Source organism: Panthera uncia, assembly GCF_023721935.1.
Source record: "Panthera uncia isolate 11264 chromosome A3 unlocalized genomic scaffold, Puncia_PCG_1.0 HiC_scaffold_12, whole genome shotgun sequence".
NCBI lineage: Eukaryota > Metazoa > Chordata > Mammalia > Carnivora > Felidae > Panthera > Panthera uncia.
Genome location: NW_026057579.1, coordinates 7,285,090 through 7,304,596, shown reverse-complemented (window position 1 = coordinate 7,304,596; position 19,507 = coordinate 7,285,090).

The window sequence follows — 19,507 nt, the reverse complement described above, 5'->3', positions numbered from 1 at the left end:
ACCACAAACAGGACAAAAAAAGTACCATGTAAAGTATCTCAGGAGGGAGAGGAGGAAGTGAGGGACACCTACTGGAGGAGTTTGAATAAGACCCTGAAATATAGCATGAAATCAGGGAGACTGTGGTATGGAAAGACTAGAGAAGCATCCTCATGCCAGAGATACTTATTAGACATGAATGCTTGGGAGAAAGTGAAGCAATGTGAGTATATGTTTAACACAGCAAGGAAGCCTATGTAGATGAAGAGGAGAATGGGTAATTGAGAGCTCCATGAAAAATATCACATTTAAAAGAACAATAAAGGAGTGGACCCAGTGACTAGGCCAAAATAGAAGGCAAATCAGAAAAGATTCATTTCCTGTGCATCAAAGGAGGAGGGAGTCTAAAGAATGAGATCAGCAGTGCTACATGCTCAAAAGGAGTCTATTTAGTGAGCAATGAAATGAGCCATTGGATGAATGATTTTTAGTTCACTGGGGATCTTACCAAGGTTGATTTCAAAATTAATGACAAATTTAAATTGAAATGAATCGAAAAACAGAAGCTAAAGAAGTGAAAAATAATTAGAGGCTTAGCTTAAGTAATGTGTCAGTGAAGGAAAAGAATAACAACAGATGGTGGTGGCTTGGGTGCAGAAGAAGGTTACAATGAGCTTTTAAAGGATGAAGGCAGTTTGAACAACCTATAGACAAAAAGAATGGAATCACAGAGAAGCAAGAAGACACAAGATTAAAGAAAACGTCTGAATCAAGGGTTTGGGGAAACTGAGAGGGATGACTGATTACAGAGGTGGAATTAGCAATTTGGGGAGGAGAAGCTACATGGTTTCCTCTGAAATAAGAATGTAATGTATGTACTTTTAGGGGAGGGGAGGGACAGGCATGTTCTAGAGTCCCATGCAGATTACATCCATTTTCTTTCTGAAGAAAAGGAGGTCTTTTTTTTTTTTTTTTCAAACAAGGGATTTAAAGGAAGACAGAAGGGTACACGAATATGATAAAGTTTTGTAGTAATCCCTGGGGAAAAGGCAGAGACAAAGCTACAGCATGTCTAAACTTCCTTTATGATCAACACTCAGAACCTCTCTTTGAGAAGAGTATTTCTCAGTATGATGTGCTATGAATTGGCTAGACTTAAAATGAAGGGTCATACACAAGTTAGAAAACTATTGCACAGTACATACAAAATGCAATGAGTGTTTTATTTGGCAGTATTAGTTAGTAATAATAAGTTAAAAGGAATAGGAATAAAACATGCAGCATTTGGTAATGATTTTCTTATGCAAAATTGTACACCTGATATTTCATTTATTTTCACCTGTCAATCTGAGAAGTTGATAGAATAAATTTTGTATAACCCATCCTACAAATAAAAAAACAAAATAACTTTCTAAGAAAATACAAAATCAATTGTAAACCAGAGCTAGGACAAACTTGCCCTTACTGCTTATCCATAAATTCTATCATTAAACTACATTAAAGTCAATGTCTATCTTTTAAAAGTCATTTTCCCATCTCTGAAACAGAGGTTTTGATTTTATATGGCACTCATTGTGCAGTAACTAGAGGCAAAAAATTCAAAATTAGCCCTAACCTGTTTCCCAAATTTAGACATTGTGACATTCGTCTGGATTTTTTAAAATATAAATTTGATCTTTGACATATATTCCTCTTTAGTAGAATACAAGCTGGGTTTTTTTCCTTCAAGCACAAGCAAAAGTGGTAGAATAGTTGCCATTTCAAACAGTTGAGGAAACACCAAAATCACCCCAGTCCAGCAGAAAAGCAGTGATCATCTAAAACAACCACACATCGGAAGCCAACTAAACTTAGCAAAAAATAGTTCAAATTTTACCTTTCCTCTTGGCCAATTCACACACAAAAAATCTCAGTAGTCTTCTGTGCCTTGTGAGATATAAGGAGCCAAAACAAATCAGGATTGCAAAAATAAACAGCCAAATTATTAATCCTTATCAACCTTACCAACAAATCATGCATCTACTTAATCTCCACATACCTGAACATACTTTGTCCTACGCACATTATACTGAGCTCATCGAGCTCTAGAATGGGCATACTACCTGTTTTGCTTGTTTATTATATCACCAATTGTGGAGTTTGATAACCTCAGTGGTACTGTTTCCAGTCTGCCTGGTATTTCCGGGAATTTTCTGGAAGCAAACTCTGCCCTGAGAAGGGGTTGGCAAGGACCTAAGATTCCTTCTCCACAGATTTTCTACCTGGAGCTTATAAGGAAGCTCCCTTCCTCTTTCATCTGAAAATGTAAATTCAAAATACTAGGAACATAATCTCCACTTAAGAAACATATAAGACAGGGGCACCTGGGTGCCTCAGTTGATTAAGCTGTTGACTCGATTTCAGCTCAGGTCATGATCTCATGGTTTGTGGGTTTGAGCCCCACGTCAGGCTCTGCACTAACAGCACTGGAGCTTACTTGGGATTCTCTCGTCCTCTCTCTTTGTCCCTCCTCCACTCTTTCTCTCAAAATAAAATTTAAAAAAATTAATTAAAAAAAGAAACACATAAGATAAAGCCCAAATAGGGAAGCAAATATTAAAGGACAGACACAGAGAATCTGGCTGACACTCACTTCTTAGTTCCAGTTGTCCCCAAACCTAACTTCACCCATTATTTTCCTATAACTTCATGCATCAGTCTTTCAGTGGATATCTAAGACCAAAAACTACCAAATAAACCTTCCCATTTGGACTCACTGATTAGGAATAGTAGTGGTAAATCTGCTGAAATTTGAGGGGAATTTACTATAACTCACCATTATATTGCATAGAGCTCAAGAGCACAATCTCCATAGGTGCGCAGACAATTTGAATCTGAACTCTATCTTCCATTATTTCTTTGGTTTGACAAAAACTATTTAACATCTTTAGTCCCCACTTTCTCTCTTGTAAGAGACGGGTCATGATAACAGTACCTATCTTGTATGCTAATTAATGAGATAGTGATTTGGAATTCTTATTAGCGTGTTTTACATATAATAAGTATTTAATAAAATGTAGCTATTATTTTCTATTATTATTTACATTGGTTGTCATTAGCGTTATTATTACCAAGTGAGAAGAAAACCAGTTATTTAGGAACTAACACTGACATTGCTGCAATAAAGGTGGTGCAGCTTTGGGTTAGGAATTGTAACAAAGAGGACCCTTCTTGCATCAGTCATGTTTTACAAAAAAGACACATGATGGACAATTTTAGTCTCTCCTTATGTTAAATATTTTTAGATCTAAGTGTAAAGTAAAAAAGACAATAAATCTAGCAAGCTACACCTTTTCATATCCCTTTTTAGTAACGTGCATAAAGTTTGCCCATTAAAAAAAATGAGTTGGCTTAATTCATTGTGGAAGTTCTTTATTTATATTTAATGTAAGTACTTTTTAAAGATATGTACGGGAAATATATCTTCCCACTCCACTCTGTGGTTTGTGTTTTTACTATCTTAGTGGTGTCTTTTGATGAAGGGAAGTTCTTAATTTTACTGATTGCAATTCATTAGTCTTTTCCTTTAACGTTATTGCTTTTGAGTACTATCTACAAAATCTTACCTACCATAAATATAAGAAGAATTATAGTTGCTAATCTATAGAAGTTTTGTTTTTTTAATCTTTTTTCTACCATCCATCTGCAACTGATATTTTTTTCTGGGTGATGTACAAAATAGAGTTAAAAGTTCATCTTTTTTTCTATATTGATTCCAGATTGATTTCCATTAGATTTCTTGGTTATTCTTGGTTCCTTCAATTTCCATATAAATTTTAGAGAGAGCTTTTTAATTTCCATAGGGGGAAGTGTTTCATGATTCTGAATAATATTGCAATGAATCTACTAGCAACTTTTGGGAATTGTTGTTCTATAATATTTGTTTGTCCAATCCATGAACCTAGTATGTCTTCCATTTATTTAGGTCTTCTTTAATTAATCTCAATAGTGATGTAGTATTCAGTTAAATTTCGTGCATAAATTGGTTCAGTTTATTCCTTCATATTTGATTTTATTGATGTTGCTATAATATAGTACATTTGTTAAATTTATTTTTGTAAATTGTTGCTGGTATTTGTAAGGGCATTTAATTTTTTATTTTGACCTTATATATAGAAAACTCGTAAACTCATTTGTGAGTATAAATAATATATATGTAGATTCTTAGTGGAAAAAAAAGGCCTTTATTAATTTACCAGATAGTGAATCTAAAAGGCATCAGAGACTTCAGACATTTCAAATCCATTTTCTATTTCTCTTTTATTCTTTTTTCCTTGGAAATAGCAGCATCTCCAATCCAGAAACATAGTAGTCATCTATGACTAAAGGATCTATAGATTCCTTTTCTTCATATGACCCCAAATTATCCTTTCCGTATCTTCCCCCACACTCTTGCTTTACTTAGTTTAGATCGTGTCCTGCCAGGATACTTAAAAGAAGCATCAAAATAATTCCTCTTCTTCCATTGCATCCTTTCCATGAAACTCTTGTCATGTTTGTTGAAGAAACATCAAAATTCGGCTTTTATTTATACATTTTTTTGCATTGATCTGAATGCATATTCTTAGATGATAATTTGTTTCTTGAATTAGAACACCATTTCCCATAAGACTTTGTTCAGAGGACATTGACTAATGCTCATATCCATATTTATGTTAGTTAAAAAGCCTTATATAGCAAAGTATAAAATTTAGGCAGAGACATATGCAAAAGAGCCAATGCTTTTGATTAATTTGTACTTTTGTTCATAAACCTGTTTGATGATCAGTTAAGGGTAGATTTCCTTTTAAAATTATGAAACTTTTCATTATTTGGGTTTTTTTTTTCTTTTGATGTAATTGGTCTTCATGACCCCTGCAGTGCAGAGAGAAGATACATGAAGTTATCGATAAACTTTAAACAATATTCCATTAACTCTGTTGCAGTTAGCAAGAAATACCTGGTCCACTCATTGAATAATGTAAAGATTTTGAATAAGCACATTGATTGAACTGCTTGAAGCCTTACACTGAACTCGTGTTTATCCTAGAGTGTAGAGGCCTGACATTTAATTCCAAAAGTCTCAGTGACCTTAGAGTGCTAAGCCAATAAACAGCTCAATCTGTTTCTTGCATTAACAGTAATATTACCAATATCTTTGGTATTTACAGGGAGAAGGACTGTTGAAAATATGTCTATATATTTTTAAATGGAGTGTTTCTCTTCAGTGAATACATTTCTAATTTGTACTTTCTGAAGTATCACCTGAGGCAATTTTATCTTCTATAGATCTGAAATATGTCCATTAATAACACTGCTGACTAATAACTAAATGAAAAATACTTTATGGTCCTCGGCACAATACATTAACGTGACTCAAATAAAGTAATCTTGATCGCCAGTGCTGTATTTGTGGAAATGTTTATGGCTTTTCTCTTTATGACCTTTGCTAGCATATTTGAGTAACAAAATTGCCAAAGATTAAGACAATAATAATTTTTCCAATTGGTAGAATTTCTGGAATTGGCGGAAGCAAAATCAGCATATTAATGGAACATTAATTTTCATTGCTTCACTTTCTCTTAATTGATTAAAATTCCCGAGATGACACATAAAAAACCCTCCATTCTATTCTAGCTGCAGGCATTTCTGCTAAATTAGTCCTACCTTACTCTTCCTCCAAGAACAATAAGTGCATCAGATCACAGCTAAAGGCACTGGAGAAAACCAGTGCTGCAAATAGAAAAATCTCATTCACCATTTCTTTGATCACAGTCTTTAAATTGAAAGCAGAAGTCTCCTATGCTTCTGTCAAATCAGTTGGAACTGGTTTGAAAGCCCAAATTGAAGTTCATATACTCAACAAATCAAAGGCTAAATGAACTGTCTGGAAGTCTAACAGAGTGTAATGAAGAGCAGTGTAATTTTTCATGTGAGTCGGTCAAGTTACCCCTGCATGATATGCTACAACTGCTATAGTGCTTTATATTATCCTCCCACTCTTACTTGGTGACTATAAAGTGTTTTATGGCACTCTTAGTAATAGTAGAACTTCTAGAAAAAGCAAATTCCTGGCTTGCATAAACATCTATGCTTCTCAATATATCCCATACTATTTTCTCAGTTAGAAACCACAATTATGCATCCATTAAAAATTTGAGGGAGTTCAATTTTCTTAGTGTGATAGCCCTATGAAGTTTTGTTTGTATTGTTATTTTGCTTACACCAAAAGTACTTCCTGTTGCTCTTAAGAGTCATTAAGAGCTTCTATCCATCCAGTAAGCTAGCATTAGCTCAAATCTTATTTATTCCTCTAACTACCTGGATTTAGAGATATCTATTTGTAAGACAAGGTAGGCTACTGTTCCATGTATTTTCCAAACAGAAGTTTGGAGCAATTTCCATAGCACCTCCTTTTAGGAACAACAATAAATAGATAAGCAAGGAAAGTGCTCAAGGCCCTATTGTCCTAATCATACTCCATAAGAATCCTCCTTGTTCATAGTTCTTTAGGGGCCACAAACTAGGCACAGTACTCCCAGTGTGATCTGACCTGAGGAATAAAACAAAACTATTATCCTTTTGGTATAACACTTGCAAAGCAGCCTAGGTTGTATTATTATATTATTTTATTAGCGGCTTAATAGAATTCTTCACTCATATACACCAAAATCTTCTTTTAGAGAGGAGTATTTTTTTTTTATTTATTTATTTTTTTCAACGTTTTTTATTTATTGTTGGGACAGAGAGAGAGCATGAATGGGGGAGGGGCAGAGAGAGAGAGGGAGACACAGAATCGGAAACAGGCTCCAGGCTCCGAGCCATCAGCCCAGAGCCTGACGCGGGGCTCGAACTCACGGACCGCAAGATCGTGACCTGGCTGAAGTCGGACGCTTAACCGACTGCGCCACCCAGGCGCCCCAGAGAGGAGTATTTTTAATTCAGGTTACCTTCTTCCACAGAGGTGATCTGTGATCACATCTTCAATGTCTAAATCTCTAGCAGAATTTCAGTTCACTGAGGCCTAGAGATTTAAATTAACTCAGCAGAGCTATCACTCACCTTCATTTTTCTCCTCAAACTATACTTATGCTACCCGCACACCTTCAGTCATATTATACCTAGCTCCATCATTATTCTTATTTTACCTATCTTGCAACTCATTGAAGAATGTCATAACAATTTTAGGGCACAAAGATTTCTTACAATTTAGAACTACTTCTGGATTATCTGTTCATTCCACTCCTTCCGCATTAATAATACCATTTATAATACCGTACATTAACTTTCTAGGTCTTTTATTTACTTTTTTAGTACCTAATGTGTCTTAAGCACAATCTATGATAAATGAAAACTGTTAAACACAGTGTGTATTGAAATACTATTATAGTATGAATCAGATAATTGAGCTCTGGTCCTTTGAAGATCAAGGAAGAGCCACATAACATCGTTAGGCCTCTGTTTCCTGACCTATAAACGGCTGAAATTTGACAACATGCATTTTAAAAATCGCTTCAAACTCTAAATGCTCTGACTAGTGTAATCGCCTATCAGCTCCATAAAGGGGGAGGTATATGTATCCCTGGGTGTTTAATATAGTTAAAAAGCATATATTCATTCATCCAATCAATGAAATTTCATGGTTGTATAAGCTACTTTTCAAGGAACTTGGGCTAAAGAAATAAATCCCTTTCTTCTTGTATTGTCTAGTGAGGGGAGAAAGATAAAGTGTATAATGTTAGAAGTTTATTAGCCATAAATACAGCAGGGAAAGATGATCAGAAGTGTCAAGGTTTGATTTCCAATTTTCAATATAGTGGCCAGTGTAGGCCTCTCTGTGAAGGTCACATTTGAACAAAGATTGGAAAGATATAGGGGTGAGCCATACAAACACATGGAGAAAGAGTGTCCTTTGAAGCACGAAAAGCCAGGGCAATTCCTGATGTCGTAGTTGACTAACCAAGAAGGGACCAGAGATATTAGAGCTCTTCTCTGAAGGAGGCAGAAAAGTAGCAAGGAGCCAGTAGATCATGTAGGGCCTTGTAGGTCATTGTGAAGAGGCTGACCTTGACTCTCTGTAAGATGAGAAGCCCTTGGACAGTTCTGAACTAAGAGGTGGCATGATCTGATTTATATTCAAAAGATAGCACTAGCTTCTAGGTTGAGATTAGACTGTCGAGGAACAAGGAGAGAAGCAAGGCTACAATTTAGAGATGATGGTGGTTCTGACAAACAGAGAAAGTAGTGGGAAGGGCTGGCATTACGGATATATTTTGAAAGTAGAGACAACAGGAGTTTTTAAATGAAAGAAAAATCAAAGATATTTTTGGCCTCACCAACTGTAAGGATGGAGTCACTATTAAATGAGATACAGTACAGCAAGTCTGTGGGGGATGACCAGGAATTTAGCTGGAATATATTTGGTTTGTGATGTCAATTAGGCATCAATAATTACTCAATAAACGTGTGTTGACTGATTATATTTAACATGTATAGCATATATTCTTTTATTTATATCATATATAATTAAAAAATATAAGTTATATCGGGGCGCCTGGGTGGCTCAGTCGGTTAAGCGTCCGACTTCGGCTCAGGTCACAATCTCGCGGTCCGTGAGTTCGAGCCCCATGTCGGACTCTGTGCTGACAGCTCAGAGCCTGGAGCCTGTTTCAGATTCTGTGTCTCCCTCTCTCTCTGACCCTCCCCCGTTCATGCTCTGTCTCTCTCTGTCTCAAAAATAAATAAACGTTAAAAAAAAATTCTTAAAAAAAAATATAAGTTATAAAGCTGGCTTTCAAACCCTTTCTTCATTCTAGATTTTTTCCCTCCCATTTTATAGATATTGCCTTTCTTTGTGCAATGAGGACAGAGGAAAACAGATTAGAGGAATAGATAATTTGATATGTGCTGATTAAACATATGTTATTACCCCAATATGCAAAGGGAAGGTAAATTTCCATTATATTCTTCATTTTATAGATCAGCTTCTATTTGAGATGAATATCCATTAGAATACACAGTCTGCATATATTTTTTATTTAGAAATACAATGGGTGAAAAAGTTGCTGTTAGTGAAAAATTTTGAGAACTTCTTTGGGCATTTGGAAACATTAGGATATCATACAAAGGTAAAAAGTACTGTTGCAGGTAGTAAAAAACATTATTGGACCCTTATCATACTCCATATAAAAAAACAACTCAAAACAGATTAAAGACTTAAATATAAGACCTGAAACCATAAAACTACTAGAGGAAAACAAAAAAAAAGCATCATGACATCGGTCTTAGCAATGATTTTTTGGATATGATCCATAAAGCACAGGCAACAAAAGCAAAAATACACAAATTGGATTGCATCAAACTGAAAAAGATTCTGCATAGCAAGGAAACAATGAACAGAGTGAAAAGACAGCCTAGAAATAGTAGAAAATATTTGCAAACCAGAGACCTCCTAAGGCTTTAATATCAAAAATATAAAAGAAACCCAACTCAATGGCAAGAAAACAAATGGCATGGTAAAGCCAGGTAAAACTAGGTAAAGGACATGAATAGACATTTCTCAAAAGAAGACATACCAATGGCCAATAGATATATGGAAACATGTTCAACATCACTAATCATCAGGGAAATGCAAATCAAAATCACAATGAGCTATCACATCACACCCGTTACGATGGCTGTTATCAAAAGACAAGTTATAACAAATGTTGGCAAAGATACTGAGAAAAGGGAATCCTTGTTCACTGTTGGTGGGAATGCAAATTGGTACAGCCACTATAAAAAGAGTTAATAATACAAAAAAGTTAATAATACAACTACCATATGATCCAGTAATCTGACATCTGTATATATAGCCAAAGGAAATTAAATCAGGATCTCAAAGAGATATCTGCACTTCTATGTTCCCTGCAGCATTATTCACAATAGCCAGGGTCTGGAACCAGCCCAAATATCTGCTGATGAATGAATGGATAAGGAAGATATGGTATGTATACATATATATGTATGTGTACACACACATATGTACACACACACACACACACACATATATATATATATATATATACACCAACTTAGCCACCCAGGCACCCCTAATGATCCTCTTTTTTAAATCAGTTTATGTAAATTCTTCACTTAAGCCATCTAGAAGAGAAAGATTATATCGAGAAAAATATTTAAACTTATTTTTATCTGCAAATCAAAGGTTCTTTTTAATGTGATCTTTAACCATTTTTGATCATTTTAATATCTTCTTTAAAAATGTTTCTCCATTACAAAGGCAGTAAAACTCATGATTTTTAATGTTTATTTTATTTTTGAGAAACCAAGAGACAGAGCACCAGCAGGCGAGGGGCAGAGAGAGGGAGACACAGAATCCAAAGCAGGCTCCGGGCTCTGAGCTGTCAGCACAGAGCCTGATGCAAGGCTCCAACCCACAAGCCAGGGGATCATAACCTGAGCTGAAGTTGGTCGCTTAACCGACTGAGCCACCCAGGCACCCCAGCAGTAAAAATAAAAAGAGAAATAGGTTTCCATTGTACCCATTATCACCATTAACAACCCAAAATTACATTATTGATGTTATCCTAGCCCAAGTATCTTTACCTAATTAGTAGGGATCAATAGGGTTCAATTCATGAAGGACCTTTAAGTTTGTGAAGTAAAGATTTCTTTGCACCTCTCCAGGTACTGTGTATATTCTTCTCCCTGTACCAAGGTGTCCACTCCAACTAGCTAGCCATTCAGAGATCCTTAAGAAGTGTCTCATTTAAGTTAACAGTTCATTTATCAGGACTTCCTACCCTGGATTCCAGATCAAAATACACCTGATCAAAATATACTTGTCCTGTATTATTACAAATCCATTCAGCATATTAAAGGATTTTAATAGCATAGTGGGTTTTTCTTCTTAAGAAATACATATTTATGTCATCAGCATCACCTGGGAGACTGTTAGAAATGCACAATCTTAGGGGCAGAGAGATGGAGACAGAATCTGAGACAGGTTTCAGTCTCTGAGCTGTCAGCACAGAGCCCAATGTGGGGCTCGAACTCATGAACCGTGAGGTCATGACTTGAGCCAAAGTTGGACGCTTAACCGACTGACCCACCCAGGTGCCCCTTTCTTTTCAAATTTTTATTTAAATTCTAGTTAGTTAGCATACAGTGCAATATTGGTTTCAGGCAGCATTATCAACAACAGCCAAACTATGGAAAAAACCCAAATGTCCACTGACCAATGGATAATCCATTCATCAGTTGGTGGGCTCTTTCCATAGTTTGGCTGTTTTTGATAATATATATGTATATACATGAATACAATGGAATATTACTCAGCAAACAAAAAGAATGATATCTTGCCATTTGCAATCAATCACAAGCATTAAAAGCCTTGGTCCTAAAACTGTGTTTTCAAATAATATGTCTACTGTATCTAAGTTTTGTAATTTTTTTGGCATTGCTGTACTCTTTATTACCATTTTAACATATGAAGTCTCTGTCATGATATAACATTTTTTCATTCAAGATATTGGCATTTTGCATTTTCTTACTAGTTTCTCTCTCTTCTCTCCTTTTAACTTTGATCAGTTTTTCTAATAGTTTACTGATCTTTTTGGGAATGAGCTTTTCATTTAAAAACTTTTCTCTGTGGGGCACCTGGGTGGTTCAGTCGGCTGAGCCGCCAACTTCAGCTCAGGTCACGATCTCGCAGTTCATGGGTTGGAGCCTGCGTTGGTCTCTGTGCTGACAGCTCAGAGCCTGGAGCCTGCTTTGGATTCTGTGTCTTCCTCTCTGTCTCTACCCCTCCCCTGCTCATGCTCTGTCTCTCTCCATCTCTCAAAAATAAATGAACATTAAAAAAATTGTTTTTTAAGTTTTCTCTGTTGTTTTTCATTTTCTATGCCATTGATTTTTCATCTTATATTTATTTTTTCCTTTTTCTAGCTAATTATTTTATTTTGAGAGAGAGAGAGAGAGGGAAAGTGTAAGTGAGGGGGGAAGGGGGCTGAGAGTGAGAATCCCAAGCAGGAACCATATTCAGCATGATGTGGGGCTCGATCTCACAACCCTGAGATCGTGACCTGTGCCCAAATGAAGAGTTGGACGCTTAACCGAATGAGCCAGGAGCCCCACTAGCTAATTTTTAAAATCACTCTTCTTCTCCTATTTTATGGTATTAGATCATCAACATTCTGTTTTGTTTTGTTTTGTTTTTACTAATTGAGGGATTTAAATCTAAAATTTCACTGTAACCATTTTAGCATAATCCAATAAAGACTAATTTCCCCCCTAGATTTCTTCTCTGAACAGATCATTCCAGTTACTTGAGGGATATGACTTTTTCCTACCAATTTCTAAATTAAATATTTCTATGATCAGATAATATATTTTGTATTATTTTGATCCTCTGACATTGAGTTTTGTTTAATGACTCAGCATTTTCTCTATCTTGGTGAATGTTTCATATGCACTTGAAAATAACGATACTACTATTACCACTGGTTTCTATTAGACAGGGTACTGTTAAAATTTCCAAAGTTGCTTATGAATTTTTCTATTTTTCCTTTAAGTGTGTCAGTTTTGTTTTGTATTTTGAAATTCTGTTATTAGGTGCGTATGGATTTATCTTTGGTAATATTTCATTCCCGAAGTACAACATGCTTTGTCTGATATTAATTAACCCACACCTGCTTTCTTACACTTAGCATTCTTTTTTTTTTTTAACGTTTATTTATTTTTGAGACAGAGAGAGACAGAGCATGAACAGGGGAGGGTCAGAGAGAGAGGGAGACAGAATCTGAAACAGGCTCCAGGCTCTGAGCAGTCAGCACAGAGCCCGACGCGGGGCTCGAACTCATGGACCGCGAGATCGTGACCTGAGCTGAAGTCGGACGCTTAACCGACTGAGCTACCCAGGCGCCCCACGCTTAGCATTCTTAAGGTGTACCTTGAGCATGCTGTGTCCTTGTATTTAATACTCCTTGTAACGGCACATAGGCAGGCCTTGCTCTTTTATTCAGTATTATAATCAAGACCTTTTAACTGGAGTTATTTACTCCCTTTCTATTTATTGTAAGTACGGGTGAACTGTGATATTTGTATTGATAAACTGATATACCAAATACTGATGCAACCTTTGTTCCTCAGTGTTTTATCTGCCTTATTTTTTGGATAAGTAATATTTTTTTTCTAGTATTTGATTTATACTGCCTGTGCTGAGTTTTGAGATATGCCTCTTTCTATTATTTTTTATTGTCCTACAGATTACAATATGTATCTTTATCACAGCCTACATTTAAACAATATAGAAAATGTACAAGACTATAATTCCAGTTAACATTTCCTAGCCCAAATTCAAACACAAACACAATTGCATTCTTCTTGTTATATTCTTCTAAATATCTACATTCCTGTTACACTCTTCTAAATATCTACAAATGCTGCCATATAATATCGGTACTTTTTTTGCTTTAAACAATTACCTTTTAGAGAAATGTAAAGTTATTTTTTAAAGTTTTACCATACATGTGTTTATGTGTGTAAAATCTGGCCATTTTACATTCAGCCTAGTGTCCTTCCAGAAATTTCTTGCATATTAAAAGGTAAATTTGCATACTACCTTCATTGTTCTGTGCCTTTATGCTTTTGATTTTATATGTGATAGAAATTTTTCGTCTAGATATGTTACATTTTACAAGAGGTTCACGGTTTTCCGTTGTATGGATATGCAATAGCTGCCTGAAACAGGTCCCAGGTGAATACTGCCTGATGCTAAAATAATCTTCTGCTTATATATTTATGGACACGTAAATATTTCTATAGGATAAATATCTAAATGTAGAATTACATACTCAAAAAAATGTTTATTTTACTATCATAGATGTCTCTAATGTGCCCTCCAAAAAAGGATGTACCAATTTACAGTTCCGTCTACAGTATGTAAGAATGCCTAATTCTAGGATTTATTTTCTAATAGTTATGGCGGTATAATTTATATACAACAAAATTCACTTAAGTTAGAAGTACATTTTGATGAATTCACTAGTGTATAAAGTTGCGTGGCTTTTGTCACAATCAAAATCTAGAACTGTTCACCACCCTCAAAAGTTCCCTGGCAATTGAATCCAGATCCCTTCTCCTGGTATCCAGGCAACCATTGCTCCGCTGTCACTATCAGCTTGCCTTTTCTAGAATTTCATATAAATAGAATCATACAGTGGATAGTCTTTTGTTTTTAATTATTTCACATAGCAAAATGATTTTTAGTTACATCCATGCTGTCCTTTGTCATCGCTGGCTGGTACGTCATAGTGTGGTTGTAATATAATTTCTTTATTCATTCACCACTTGATGGACAACTTGGGCTGTTTCCAGATTTTGATTATTATGAATAACGTTGTTATGAAAATTTATGTATAAGTGTGTGTACTTATTTCCATTTCATTTTACTTTGTGTGTGGCCGTATGCAAAAATGGGATTGCTGAGTCATATGATGTGTTATTTAGCTTTATAAGATACTGCTTTAAATTTCCCAAATTAGTTGTGCCATTTTGCAATCTTACCAATAATGTATGAGAGTTCCATTTGCTCCACATTTTTTCTGGTACTTGGTACTGTTAGCTCTTTTTTAAAATTTAAATATTGGGTTTAACCATTACAGTGGCTTTAATTGCCTGGCCTGTATGACTGATGATGTTGAACATCTTGTAGGTGTTTATGATAAGGTCATTTATACACTTTCTTTGTGAAATATCTGTTCTAATGTTTGGCCCACTTATTTGGTCATTTGTCTTCTTATAATTTTCAAGCTACTGACACATAGGAGGAAAGAGATATGAGAAAATGGAATCAGAAAAGAAAGCAGGGCTTGTATCTGACTGTTAGTACACAGACATAGGAGAGACTCATTAAAAGATTTCAAGCTTTCCTTTAAACAGTAGTTCTGAAACTTGACTATGTGTTAGAATCTTTCCCCAGGAAAGATGAGAAATCTACCAAAGCCTGGGTCTCACCAAAATCAAATTAAATCAGAATGGGTAGTAGTGAGTGAACCTCATATTTTTTAAATCTCCCCCAAATGATTCTATTATACAGTCGGAATTGACTATAACCTTTTTTATAAATTTTTGACAGTGGTAGAATTTCCAAAAGGATCGAAGCCAAGTCGGCTTTAGATTCAATTATGGATGTTTAACTGAACGTTAAGAAAATGTTAGATTTTGGTTAGAATACAGGATGGAATATGCTCCTCTTGAATAAGATTGGCAATTAGAGCAGATTGTTAAAAACAGTGATGAGTGCGAAGATAAAGAGTATTTAGATGTTTATTTCTTTAGTCTTAATCTGAATATATATCCTCTTTTAAATGTGGTGTGTATTAAGTTAGTAAGCCTTGATGTTTTAATAGAGAACATTATCTGTTTAAAAAAAGTATAATTAAATGGAACATGTACCTATCTCTCTACCCACAAATATAAATTCAGTTGTTTGGATCATGAAACTCAAAATAAATTGACATTTTCATTATTGACTGATATTAAATAAGTGTATGCCTAATAATGGGAATTAAAGTGAGACTGATTTTAGCTCATTGTAAAATGGGAAAAACATCCTAAAGATATGCTCTCGCAACGTCTCATATATGATATCTAGTGTATCTCTTCCTAGAATTGTGCTTGTAGCGTACAAAATAATCACGAATTACTTTGTCAAGTAAATACATGGACACTTTAGGAGGAAACAGAGTCCCACCACTGTAGGTTATTTAAGCAAACATTAGAGTCATCTGCTAGAGATACTGTTGAACAGATTCTTAAGGGAGTAGAAAAGTGGTGAAGGTGAGTTTTAAAGTCCCCTTGACTTCTAAAATTTTTTGATTGTACACCTTCATTATATTGACATCTGAACTTTACAATACCTTGCTCATTTTCACCTGCTGTGGGAGAACGATGCGGTTTTAACAGAGTAGCTTTCTGACCCGATTCTTCTTTCATATTTGAAGAATTCTTATTAATTTTTTCTTAGGATAGGCAGAAGTGTGTGGAGACATGCAGGCTTTGAAAATTGAATTGGCGACACTTAATAGGAAGTAAAATTGGCTTCACTGCAAAAATTCAACAAAGAAAGGGGTAACCAAATGAGTGCGCTGTCCCAAACAAGCCTGAGACATTCTGAAAATGGCACATCTCATCCTCGTTTTGTTAAATCAGATCCTCCTTCCTCACCTCTGATGTTGCGTGAGTTGGAGTTGTTTATTCCTATTGCCTCAAGACTAACTTTATTAGCTTTCCATTATCCCTGTAAAAAGGAGTCCAGTCTAAACATGACATTACTCTGCTCATGTTTTATCATGCTGGCAGCTTGACTTATTATATTACCCTTTGTATGTATGGCATTTTCCACCCTTTACTGTAAAAATAAGACAACAACATTCCAGACAATTGTTATTAAATTTGACAACTACCTATTTGTTTTCAAAGGATTGAAATGATAATGTTTATTTTTTGTTTATGAAAAAGTATCTATTTCCTTTTGTTCAGAACAAAAGAAAAATTTGTGGATCATAAACAAAATTTTCCCATTTTTCCTGTCCTACCATTCCCCTTCCTTCTTTTCATGGACCTTCCTACTCCCTCCCTCAAGTTATCTTTAAGCCATTATGTTCTAAGGTTACATTTTCTACTCATGATAAACTTGACAATACTTTGCCTTCAAGACCCTGATACATAGAATTTGCTTCATACCACAAGGTTTTGGTAGGAGTGTATAGGTATATATTCAATATTTAACAAGTACTCACTGTAAGAAAGATACTGGGATAGATGGGAAAGATACAAAAATCATACAGTCATTTGTTTACAGTTTTGGGGTAGAAAGAGAACACCAATTCTTGTGAATAGTTACACAAAGTAAAGAGAAAGAGAACAGAGAACAGATTAAATGCAATTCTGGCATTTAAGGAAACACATCCACTCTTCTCTCTGCGTCATACGAGATATCACAACAAAGACTAAACAAAGACTGAACGACAAAAAGGTAATGTTTGAAAGTTTGGTTATTTTGCAAGAGCACCTAGTCTAGCTATGTTACATCCCCACCTAGAAAAAAATATATTAACAGAGAGAGGTAACTCACTGAGTCTCTGCAAAGGCCAAAGACTTAGAACTAGAGGAATACGGTTACAATCCCAACACCAAGTTTACGCAGTGGGCTACTCTAGAGGCAGCCTTGCTGGGGCTGCCTCTCAAACTCGAACCCTGGCACACTTTGCTGCCAGCTCTGGTCATGGGATACTCTGACAGCCAGATATCTCTTCATCACACTTGTGTACCTTCCCTAGTAAACTCTGCCCAGCATCCTCTTGCTCACATCACCCTCTCCTTTATCAGACTCTCATGTGTATCTGTCTGATTGACAGAGGCTTGGTCATTTGTCTGAATTTAACTGAAGGCAAGTAGCAAAAGAAATTCAGGTTTCTAGCTTGGGCAGGCTAGACCCCCTAATGCACTAAATTTCCCTAATACAGAAAATGTTCCAAAGATGTTCAATACCAACAAGAATAAAATAATCACTGGAGTATCAAAACAGACTTAGGAAAATGTCAAGCTCTTATCACAAACTTATTACACAGCAATCATATAGTAAGTAGTTAATGCATGAAAAAGGATTTCTGGTCCAGGAAGAAAATAATACCATCTAAGAAATAAAATAATACCATCTAATAATTCTTTCGGAAGGGACGTGGAGTGCCAGCAGGGCATAGGTACAGAAACTTTTTAAAAATGTATTTTATTTTGCCACAGAAATATTAACACGCTATTGAACTGGTTTACAACCCCTTCTTGGTTAGATACTGGAAAACTTGATTTTACTTCCGTAATGGAATTCTATGGGAAGAAGTTATTCACCCGACAGGCATTTGCTTTACAGTGCGTACATTTTGGAATTTGAGATATGCCTCAAAACACAAGGTATTTCAGCACACATCCAGGTGTGCCACACAGCTCTTTACTACCTGCCAACAGCTTTACATAAAGGAAGCTGAGCTAAGGGTCCTTTTAACCACTGCTGCAAGCTGACAAGGCGTTGGATGTGCACCATTCAGCTGCAGGAAATAAAAACCTTGTCAAAATCACGCTGTTCTGGAGACGGGCTGGGAAGACACCACAGCATCAACAAAAGCTGCGTCATGAGGGCAGCTGATCCACTGTGCTTAAGGAAGCATGATCCGTCTGACCTGGTGGCCATCACATAGGCCGATCATCTCCTGTTGATCACTGGGCAAATTGGCATGGCATGCTTCTCTCTCCATGGCACTTACACAGCATCGCCATTCATCAGACGGGGCCCAAGTAGGCACTCTGCTGGAATACTCTTTTTTAACATTTATTTATTCTTAATTTTTTTAATATGAAATTTATTGTCAAATTGGTTTCCATACAACACCCAGTGCTCATCCCAACAGGTGTCCTCCTCAATGCCCATCACCCACTTTCCCCTCCTTCCCACCCCCCATCAACCCTCAGTTTATTCTCAGTTTTTAAGAGTCTCTTATGGGTTTGCCTCCCTCCCTCTCTTTCTCTCCCCCCCCTTCCCCTCCCCTATGGTCTTCTGTTAAGTTTCTCAGGATCCACATAAGAGTGAAACCATATGGTATCTGTCTTTCTCTGTATGACTTATTTCACTTAGCATAACACTCTCCAGTTCCATCCACATTGCTACAAAAGGCCATATTTCATTCTTTCTCAATGCCAAGTAGTATTCTACCGTATATATAAACCACAACTTCTTTATCCATTCATCAGTTGATACACATTTAGGCTCTTTCCGTAATTTGGCTGTTGTTGAAAGTGCTGCTATAAACATTGGGGTACAAGTGCCCCTGTGGTTTTGAGAGAGAGAGACAGACAGACAGACACAACACGAGTGGGGGAGGGGCAGTGAGAGAGGGAGACAGAATCTGAAGCAGGCTCCCAGCTCTGAGCTGTCAGCACAGAGCTCATCGTGGGGCTTGAAGCCACGAACCATGAGATCATGACCTGAGCCTAAACCAGATGCCAGCTGGAACCCCCTCTGCTGGGATACTTCTGAAATATTGCAGAAGTCTGACTATGAGAAAAAAACCATAAGGCTATAGTGCTGACCACAGCAAGAGAACAAAGGAAACGCCCATTTGAATATTTTTGATTTAAACAACAGCCACCACCATCGCAATTTGACTTTGCTACTAATTAGTATTTGCATATAAGCTTTTATTTTTTCTTTCCCTGTCTCCATTCCACCATTGTTTTTGTTGGTGCCTGATGTTTACCACGAAAACTTCTCAAAAAGCACTATCAAGGATTTGTTTTAATTTTCAGTTTTTAAACCAGGATTTCACTCATCTTATAATTAATGTGGATGCCAGTAAGCCAGAGCAAAATCAGCATGGGCCTCGCTTGGTGAGATAGAAAATATTTTTGTCCTTATTCTGTTTGGGTGTCTGAAGCCAGGAGACTTTGATTTGAA